We start from the raw sequence: 11,432 nt of genomic DNA on the forward strand, positions 1-11,432 counted from the left end.
CAAATGCTTATTGACTGTATGGGTCCAGTTAACAAAGCAACTATAGTAATTTGAAGTCATGTTTCTGTTCATTCTACTGTAACAACACTGATGTTTTTCTACCTTGGATGCATACTTATTTGATTTTTATTTGATAAACGAGTCTTTTGCCTCATTATTTAATGTGTTGGTTTACTGTTTTTTTGCCTTTATCCATACTTTCCCTTTTGCTGTAACAATGTACATTTCCACGCTGTAGGACAATTAACGCATTCTAAACACATTTAACTCATGTAGATTGTTGTTTAGTAGAGCTTTCTTTCTGATGACACTTGCCTGATGCAGTTGAAAATGCAGGGAAGAATGAATCATAGGGTCCCCCAGCTGGACAGGGGCCCAGGACATGCCAAACATACGTACATATTTACTGAGTCAGGGCTGTTAACTAATGAGCTGTTTTAGCACTTATTGAACATCATTCCCTTTGGATCTTTTAACAATATATCTATACAGATGGCTCCTGAAATAATATCCAGTACAGAACATGTTAAAACAAAGCATGTGTGTAGAGTGTTTCACTCATGTTTATTGTTGGACGTCAGAATCAAAGTCTGTGCTTCAGATACAGTTTGTCATTCACATCATCCTCTCCTGCTCCCAGGAGCCCCTTTAAGCTTGAAACACTATCACATATTTTACTGACAGACAATATTTTCCCAAACCCATGGCCTTGATAAATCACTGTGAGAATTTCTCTTTCTGCTGAAAAATGGTTTCTTCATTCTCTCAGATAATAACTTTGATCGCTGACAGTGAGTTGAGCCCGGGCCTCCTCTGTGCTCTGTGCAGGAGAAGTTAGAGAAATGCATCTTTTTATGATGAAACGATGGAAGCGAGATAAAGACAATATGATCACACTGAGGTAACAGTTAGAGGAAGGTGCTGTTACAGTGGCTGCAGGTATGGCTTAAACCTCTGACAACAAATAAACAACATTTTCATTGTATATCTTCAGGGATTTATTTTGTGGACAAATGCAACTCAACACTTCGAGTTTCTCTTAAACATGTGCATCCGTAAGGCTTTACCAATGTGTTGAATCAATGTCAGTCTTTCAAGACAACAAGTGTATACTCATTGTTGCTAGTTAGTAATATTTTCTTCTCTGCCTTTTGCTAATGCATTGCTATTTTTCTTTTACTGAAAATGGAATAGCTCAAAACCAAAGCCACCTGCATGCATGGGCGTGCATGCAGAATAAAAATGATTTTAAGGATTACTCCATAGTGCCACTACAACAGAAACAAGCTATGAACACAAAACTGTTTTACGTTTCTTAAATACTTACGTTGATACTTACTGTACATTTTTCATGGTTGACTATGTTTACATATTTAGCAGAGAGAGCAACATTAATCATATTTGGAGTTGTGTTGATGGCCACCTGATGAAGGTTTTTGTTATCCGTTAAGTGCTGACATTTTCAGATCTTTTCTTTTTTAATTGGGAAACCAAAACGATCAACACTTCTATAAAGTTCTGTAGAACTGAACTGCATATTTTCTGTGGATTTGTCACTAACTACAAAAAATTCATTGCTAATTAAAATAATTGATTATGGTAAGCAAAGAAGTAAAATAAATGAACAAACCTGAGCATGTTAGAGTTTGTATAGGTGCTAACAAACAAACGTCACACAGTCAGAAAAACTAAATTATTGAATTTTGCCATGTGAGTCTTTGTTTTAAATATATCGGCATTATTTTGGGTTTGCCAGTTAACATATCTTCCATGTTTCCATTGGCTCCACTGGGGTGCCAAAGGAAAAACTCAGCAGAGTGCTGCTCTGCCTCTGAGAAATGTTTGTGTAACTAAAACTTGAGTCTGTGATGATTCACTGCTTAATCTCCAAAGGGACGACAGCAGCACAAGACAATCTTGTATCATTCAGTACGATACTTTGGTAAACAACATGCCTCAGCTCAGCGGGGCTGTCTTCACAGCGGGGCTTCGTTGTAGACCTCAGCATAATCAAAGCTCTTGTTTGGAGATGTGAACGCCTAGTTTTCAGTTTGGACATTCCCAGTAATTCCTCACCACTAACAAAGCTGCCTGCAGCCTTCTGTGCTGAGTGGAGCCTGAGATTTAGATCTAAAGGCCTTATTTGAAAGTGCTGGTCATGCATGCAAACAAGGGGGTGCTATGAAACCATACCCTTTGTCTGACACACAATAGCATTTCAACCACAGGGGAACAGCTTGGATCTCCATAGAACTGGCATTACTTTCATGTCAAGTGACAGTGAAGGCAATAGAGTGACTAACTTTTCAAAAAAGCCTCCACACGTTGAGCTCTCCCTTTCTGTCCTCTGGTCTTTCAGACTGGCTGGATTGGGACATTATTTCATATTCTTTTAAAGTAGTGCCAAGCTATTCTCTCAGCAGCAGCTTTGATCGAGACTGTGATTTGTGGATTATATGCTAACGGCTAAACACTTCACTGGTAGAGCTCCCGCAGCAGACGACTACAGTAATCACTCACGTTTAACACAACAAAATCAGAGTGGAACACTGCTTCTGTTTTATCTCCCCGTTTACATGATTGCCCTACTTGACCAAAGCAACCACTGGCTTTTTATTCTGAGACACAATATACATTCAACATCACAGCATGCCATATTGTTTTGACACAGCGCAAGCATGTTGGCTTTATAGCTTTGATGTAATGCCCCGATTTAGATTTGTCATAGTTGTCATACCAGAGGGTATTACATATAGTGTAGCAACAATTATTATTATACTTGTATATATGTATCCGGTGATTACCTTTTTTATTAAGTCCATCAAAAATGAAGTCTATCAAATGTTGGAAAAAAGTACAAAAATGCCCTATCCTAAACTGAAAGATATTCAATTACATTATCTGTTTCCCCCTCTAACTCTGTAACTGAGATAAAGGACTAGTTTCAGGTTTTTCTCCTCTCTTCTCCTAATCAGAGTGATGGGCCACTGAGGGAGAACACAGGAAAGATTAGAACGACAGAGAGAAACAGACAGACAAGTAAAGGTAGATGAAGAAGAAAGTGGAGAGGGTACTCAACTGTGGGGCTTGAGGTGGGAGGGGTCACGTTGTTTGATCAGCAGACAGGGGGGGAGGTTGAAAAGCCCTTGATGCTGATAGTGGGCAGCGGTTTAGACCCCCGAAGTGATTGACACTTCTGCCACTCCGCTGTGGGCCGAGTGCGGGGGGGGGGCTGCGCACACAGAGGGGCCTGTTCCTGGCTTTACATTTGCATCCTCTGCCCGTGGGTGGTTGTGTTAATAATACGGCAACTGGGAAGATTAATTGTGGACAAGCAGCAGGATTACGAGGGTCTTTGTGGGAGCAAAGGGAGCGCTGGGTGGGAAAGGCCTGTGATCTGTGAGGCCGAGAGGAAATTAGTCAGGGCAGGCTGGAGCTGCCTTTTAACAGCGTACCTAAGGAAATGAAAACCTTGTGCAAAGAGGATATTGAAATAAGTAGGCTGAAAATTGTCGAGATTCTTTAGAGGCCAATATTGTAAATATTCATTGTGCTAATGTTGAGCGCACAAAGAAGACAAAAACATTTTGAAGTAAAATAATATTTTCCTATTTTAATTTAAGCAGAAGACAATACACTTGCTGAGTCTTAGATTTAATAACAACATGTGGCTTGTCTAGCATTATCAACACCAATATGTGGAAATTAGACACAGTTCTTGCCTTGTAACCAATTAAGAAAAGTAACAAAACAACAAAGGGGGCTTTAGTCCCCTGCAGCTGTGTCTCCTTTTCTATCTCAAAGGGATACTAAGGAGCAGGGCAGGGGTCTCATGCCACCTGTTGGATTGTCCTCACATAGCAAGCAAACTCACACAGGTACAGTACTCATCTGTTTCCTGACCCTCATATGACTCTTTTTTCCCGACACATTTAGTTAAAAACACATGATTTTATGCTAATCTAGTGCTTACCTATAATAGACTGTCTGAGGAGAGTGTGTTATCTGTGTTTTAGCAGTATGAAGTCACTGTGTGCTTTAGAGACGCATAGAGAAAGTAATTGCACAAACAGCTTCAAAGAACCCAAAACGTCAATTTCCATCACACACAAGAGAATTCTCACTTTGCAACCTGCTTGCTTTCATCGATGTTTGGCCACTTTGCTTGTGGCTTTTCCATCAGTAATCATTAGAAAAAATAAATACGTAAGCATCTGGACATCCAGGCCTCTTAATTAAAACTCTGGTGTTTCTCCAATGTAAGAGAAATCATGAAAAATGGCCTGTCATGCTGAGTTTCTGAAACCAGATGACAAAGCTGGACGTCTGGCGGGGGAGTTACCAAACAGAAACACCAGGCTTAATAGATGTTAATTGGATGTAATTGTTCCAAGCACAACCGTGATGCTCATATAGCATGGCTTAAACATTCAGTAATTTAAAGGCAGATTGCTATTACCTGCTTATTCTTGATTAATTTCCCGACATATTGAGCAATCTCCAGTCAGGAAAATGATCTACGGCTTCATTTCTTTCACTGCAACTATGCTCGATGAGGGAAAAACAAATCACACTGAAACAAATGCGCCATTTAATAACAATAAACTCAAGCGCAGACTAGGCATGCAAATTCAAGATGTGATGTTGCAGTGTACTCTCGTCCACGTATGAGCATTACCAGACTTCCAGCCTCACTTGCCAGTATCTGGAAAGATATACAGTTTCAAATGTGTGTGTGTGACACGGTGTGCTTTGAAATAAATTCCTAATACACCAAGCTTTTGTGATTTGTGGTCTCAGAGCTGAGCATCTGAGATGTAGTCAAATATATTTTTAGTTGTGCCAAGATGTTGCACAGCTTATTATATATCTCGGATTTCTGAAGTACCGTCGTTTATCAGGGAGATTTATCGGCAGATGGACTTCCAGATGTTTTGGGTATCTTTTGCAGCAAGAATGTTTTTTCCCCCAAGACAGACCACAACAGTGCTGTAGGCATTTTCATTTTTTAAGAAGAAACATATGCACAATATTGAATTTAAATACTCTGCCTTATCCAGATACTTTGTCCTAATTAAGCTAAATCCATACAATTCAGTTGATGCTGTGAGGCGTCTGGCTTCCAGAAAGAATGTCTTTCTGCTTGCTTTTTGTCATGATAATAAGGTTTATTTTGTTGCTTTTAAGTTTGCCCATTTTGTCAAACACATTTCTACGATAAGATACACTTTATTGTACTCGTGTTGTTGATATTTTGGACTCAACATAGAACAAAATGAAAGACAATAGCATATTCACACATGACTTACACTACATGTACACAGTTGCACATACATGTATACACAGATAACATACTGACACTTATACACAAGGCGAGGGGAATTTAGCCATGCTGAGAGTTATTTGCCAGCGTTTTGAGATCTCAGCTGGGCTTCTGCTGTCATGGCTACAAAGCTCCCCTAACCTTAACAAAGTAATCGTTTGAACCCAAACCATGATCTTCCCCTTAACCTTACCAAGTATGGGCAAGAAAGAAATAACAATGTTTCCAAGGTGTATCTTATTTGATATTTCACAGAGAGAGAATACTACTAGGTTACAGCCTACCTCCTGCCACATCATACATTATGCAGATTTAACTCCTCAAATTAACCTTTAAAGTCAACCCTCTGAAATGATTTCGATTTCCGTACATTCCCATTAGTGCAAAGATGACAGCTCTTTAAGAAGTGCGAAGTTAAATAGTGCTTTACTTTAATAGGGTTGAGACCACTTGTAAAAATAGTCATATTCATGGGAATAAGTGAATGCATATTATATTAATAGACCTCTGAAGCAAATGAATCACTGCTAATGAGTGGGGAAAAAGCCATCTTTGTGCCTGACACTATTAAACTAAAGTTAACACCTGACCTCCGAGGCTGCTCTTAAATCGCTCGTCTATGAGGGAGGGAAAGGAAAGAAGAGAGCTACAGTATCACTTGACTTACTGTAGTTATGTTTGGCCTGTTGTACTATGTTTAGAGAAGTCAGTTTAAGTAAAAAATGCATTCATGTTTTTGGGGAAGGATTTAATCATTTAGGAAGAAAAACAGAAACTGTTGTTTGTGTCTGGCTATACTGAAATAACCTTGGGAGTGGAGATAAGAAGCCACGGGGCCCCTGTTGTTGTCACTAACGAAACGTGACATTAGGACATTAGAGCTGTTTCAAGTCAGCGTGCATAAGAAATGTGTATTTGAACAACTGGCTCTTTCCATCATGTGCCTCGTGAACAAGCAGGAACAGGTTTGGCCCGGTGTTCATAGTGGATGTATCCATAAATTACCATCAGAGAGCCTGCTGCTGTTATTGTGCAGCTTCACCCTATTCGCATTGAGTTTCAGCTCATGCTCCACTCCTCTCTCCCCTCATATCTCAGCCGCGACTTTGTCATGCAGCCAAGCACGTAATATGCTCTGAGCTCTGTATCATGTCCAATTATAATTAGCTTTGTCAGGCCTGAGCCCTACAACCCTCATGCAGATAATATGATAATATGTCTTCATAACCAAGTGACCTTACATGTGCAATATTTCTCTCCTTCTTAAGATTGCGTGTCAATAAAGTAATGGACTCTGGGAGGCGATGGCAGGGGAAGATTTAGATGATTGGGCTCTCAGGTGCAGTGATGTATAACCGTTATTATTCGACCTCCAGTTGTATACACAGCTGGGCGCAGCATGGTGGTGGCTAGGGAGAGAGTCAGGCTTTCAAGGGAGGCCTTTGTTAATAAGCCTTTAATCCTTCGTTAAAGCCCGCCGCCAAGGGATACTTCCTCATTTGCACTCTGTACATAGAGATTTTGAGTTGAATAACACGTTTTTTTATGAAAGGGCTGCACTGTCATGAATGTGAAATGATGGATGATACCAGTCCAGTGGTTATTTTGGATTTCAATGGGTGACAACTAGGGCAGAAAAGTGAGCTTGTTAGTGAATCAATTAGTCAATGGACTGATAATGAATGGAAATCTCGTTTTCTAACATATGGCCAGGGACTACAAACACTAATTCTACGCTAAACTTTTTGACTGTTGAACAACAAACGTGAGCATTTTTTCTAAAGGTAAATCCACAATTTGGACAATCAATTAATTGTATATGTAATTTATAAATGTAAAAGTACCAAACCCAAAGTACCAAAATATTTAAGACTGCTGGTTAAGAAGAACAAGCAATATGATGACATGACTTTAAAATATGCAACTCCTAAAAACTTCTGATGGGCATTTTCTCTTTTATACAATATAAAAAAAAATGCATCCTAAAAATTGTTGATAAAGTAAGTGATTATGACAACAATCATTTGTTGCATTCATAAACCTTTCATACTGGTAAGCACGTCTTTGTCATGAGTCATTTGCAATTAGGATCTGAATCCAGCTCATGGGCACGGACGGGTGCAGCCATGCAGATGTTTTGTGTTTTGGGTAGTAGCAGAGGTCAGCTAAAACACCAAACACATTGACATATATGTAATAGCTGTGTGATTCTTGTGCACTGTTGCACCTCGCCCTGCTGTTCTCACCCCGTGGTTGATAGAAACAACCGGACAAGAGAGGCTCCTTTAGAGAGAGACGACAGTGAATTCCTGACAGGCCAGGGTTTCACTAACACTGACGCAACGTAATGAGGGAGCCAGAGGTGAGGCCTATCTCTGCATGTCTGTGTGTATTTCCCTGAGTGATTGATGTGTTCCAGTCAAATGAAGCAGTGGGCTGAGTGATATGACACTTGTCTCGCTGTGACACGCGTGTTCGCAGCTAACGGTTATTGGTGTTGATGGGCCCCACTCCACTCAGCCAGCCAGGCACAGTTATTTTGATCCCTTGTTCTTTTATTTCTGCCCCCCCTCTTCCCTGTTTTCTGTCTCCTTGCCACATCAAATCAGAGTTTAGAGATGGAGGCAGGACCCTCAGGTACTAGCTTATTAAGCATCGGGAGCTGAGACAAGATGAAAGTAATAATGGGGACCAGACAGCTGGGTGGGCACCTAACATCTCAGGTGACATTTGAATTTTTTCTGATGAGGGGGACCCATGACGGAGCTTATATGGCTTCAAAATATATAACTGTCTGTTATATCAAATTTTTCGGATGGGAAGTTAGTCCTTTACTTTCATTAAGCAATGCATTTTGGTATATTTGGCTGAGGAATGTTACAAATGTTTCCATTTGGAAAAGCTACTTTCTCACTATCTGTATCTTGCTATAAACTGAAATCCCCACTCTCATGTAATTAAACTGATTATTTGTGTAAAATAGTGATGAATTAAATAAACATAAATCCTGTCAATATCCTAAAAGGCAAAAACAGACGTTTTCCAAGTGCAATTACAACTTTATTAAACAGAGAACAGCTCCTTATAGTCACATTAGAGAGACAGGAACCAGCATATATTTGGCATTTTTAGCCACAATAGCACTGGGCTAACTTTGATGGTTTGTATTACTTCAACAGGTTAAACATATTAAAATCCAATCGAGACTTATCAGTTAATTGCTTTAATGTACAATTCTACGCAAGAGCTAGTGTGGAAATGAGCTAAAGGCATCTTTCCAAGCCGTTATCTGGTTGTCTTAACTCAAAACATTTCCGACATCAGATGCCCTTTCTTGCATTCCAGCAACCATGAATCAAAGAGCGATACACTCTAATGCTTTAATGACTAGTAATTGGATTAAAATGATTCCAGATTGATCTGATTCTGAAATTACTGTTGCCTTAGCGGGAGCTGTGGTGAAATGTCTGGGAACCCTCAAGTCTTTAATTTTGTATCCCTGGGAGATGTGGGCGAGCGTTCCAGTGGTCACAAGATGGTCGCCATCAAACACTATCCACTTCTGGTCTCTGTGACAGCCCTCATTATTGGAGGCCAGCGAATAGTTACCAACTGATAAAAGCATATCACACCGCAGAGGAAATTGAATTCTGGAGGACATAAATTGTGACTGCGAGAGTTCATAGTCAGAAGCTAATTTAGGGAAGATTAAATTAATTTCGGTGACATCCATTCTATCTTGACGAAGTCGGTACATAACATAATGTAGCTCTGTTGCCTTGAGATAAGAGGATAGTCATTTTCGACTGGGCAAAGCAGTAGCTGAGGATCAAGCCCTAATCCCATTGCTGCAACCTTTTTTACAGAACGTCATGGAGGATACAGAGTGTCTGACAACCATTATTCAGTAAGGGGATTTTAAAAGTCTTTCAGTTTAGTGTGATAATTTAATTGACTGCTGACCCAAAGCCTCAGGACACAACTTGCCTTCATATACCGCCAGCTCAGTTTTCATGTTCAGTCATATTTCTTATTTTGTCTCACATGAATAGATGTTTATGTATTATTTTTCAAGGAATCAAGTCACTTTCTAGCTGAGGCTTTAACTTTTGATCCTGATTTGATCTATGAATCTCTTGAATAGAAACAATTGGATCCATGAGTTCTATGTTTGGTTTGAAACTGCATCAATAACATTGTTTGGGCCATTTGGAGCAGAAAAAAAAACAAAACGATATAAACACAATTTACAGTTTGTATCTAAAGTGAACCACCACAATTATTTTTAAACATAAAAGATAATCATCCTCAGTCTTACTCTTTATAACATAAAACCCATCTTGCATTAATATTCGTAGCTTTTAGTTTCCCTTCATACCTCCACTGAGTGAAATATGGCCTTTTCTCTCAAGACACAGTCCTTGTGGTTGAGCTGTCTAAATGGCTAATGAATTACAGATGAACATTGACGCAAATTAATCTCCCAGAAGTCCCTTGGTTATATAGCAACCATTTAAAACTTTAATCAATAACACTGAAGTCGAAAGCGTGCAGGAGCCGCTCTTGTTTGGTCACAATAAACAGAACGCATAGTGCAGACTCCTCTAAATCATGGTGACACAGTCAAGCTAAATCACTGGAAGTGGAAAAGAAATGTGTGCATAACTTTATCAGATGTGTCTCCATGTTTCCTTCGGGAGCAGGGAAATATCAGCAATGACAACAGTGGAAATTAATGATTTACAATGTAAACTAATCCTTCAGTTCACTCAGATAAGTTGTGTTGGGTACATGAACATTATATAAACATATATATGTTATACCTCACATGTCATAAAAAGGGTTTTAGTAAAATAAAGGAAGATTAGAATATGTATTGAATGAACACTGATGCTAACATACAGTATATACTATATATAGTGCCCAAATTGCTTCCATGCTCTCATGCTAATGCCTCTTTAATTGTCTGCAGACGCCCATGCATTTCAGACAGGAGTGCTCTTTTCTCCTCTTACTGACACAATAACATTTTCTCACCCTCCTCATCATCCTTTTCCTCATGAATCTGGCCCTGATCCTTCTCTCCACCTCAGACAGATGATGTGTAGATGCAAGCCCTGCCTGTCCCTCATCCATCTCTTCCTCCCTCTCTCCCTTTCCTGCACTCCATCCTTCAGAACTGTAACCTACGGTCGCCAGCTGTGCAGGGAGCCCCAGAGTGTATTTACATTGAGCTGCACTTTATCACACACAGCTGCACAGCTGCCAACTTTACTCGGGGCGTTTTCCAGCCTCCCTGCCTCTGGCCATGTTTTTTTTTGTGCCGGTGAGATCCTGCGTCGCTGCTTCATGCTCCTTTCTCCCCAGCTGCTGCCCTGCTGGAGTCAGTGTGGTGAACTGTTAATGGCCTGTAGAGCACACAGCGGTGCCCAGCCACTGCCACTGGGCTGGCTTACAGCACGCCCTCCAGTGAAAACACACAACTCAAACAAACAGTGAATCACATTTCTCTTTTTGTCTTCCAACGTTCCCCTCATAACAAAGACGTATCATATTTTTGGTTCTTCTCTCTGCTGGCCTCTTGGTCATATTTTGATATAGCTTTTAAATATCTCCCCATGATTGTCCCGGTAAGTGCATAAATCTGTCCTGGGACTGCAGGGGGCCTTGTGATGAGCTGCCTCCTTCCCCGCCGACCTCTTGTCCCCGGGCGGACGGATTGGAATACATTTCCCCCTCTGTCTCTGTCTTATAAGGTCCCCAGTGTCCTAACAGCCTATCAGGATGGAGAGATCTCCACCCCCTCCCCCTTCTTAGCATATCAGAAGGCATACATCTTCCGCTGGAGCAGACCTTTATGCAGAGTGACAGCTCCTCACACTTCAGTGTTCGGATCACCTCAAGTAGCTCAGATATCGGAAAAAATGAGCACACTTCCCACCACGATGACCAAATGTAGATTGACTGAGGGTATCCGCAGGCCGCGGCACCCCGATCCTGCTCTCCTGACAGAACAGGCCTGCTGGTAACTCTCTTCATAAGAGAGAGCGGAGTCTGGAGACACATCACAGGGGAAAGCTGGCTGCAGACATAAGAGGGGAGGGGGAGG

Source organism: Notothenia coriiceps, unplaced genomic scaffold (genome assembly GCF_000735185.1).
Source record: "Notothenia coriiceps isolate Sejong01 unplaced genomic scaffold, NC01 NC01_scaffold00002397, whole genome shotgun sequence".
Classification (NCBI taxonomy): Eukaryota; Metazoa; Chordata; class Actinopteri; order Perciformes; family Nototheniidae; genus Notothenia; species Notothenia coriiceps.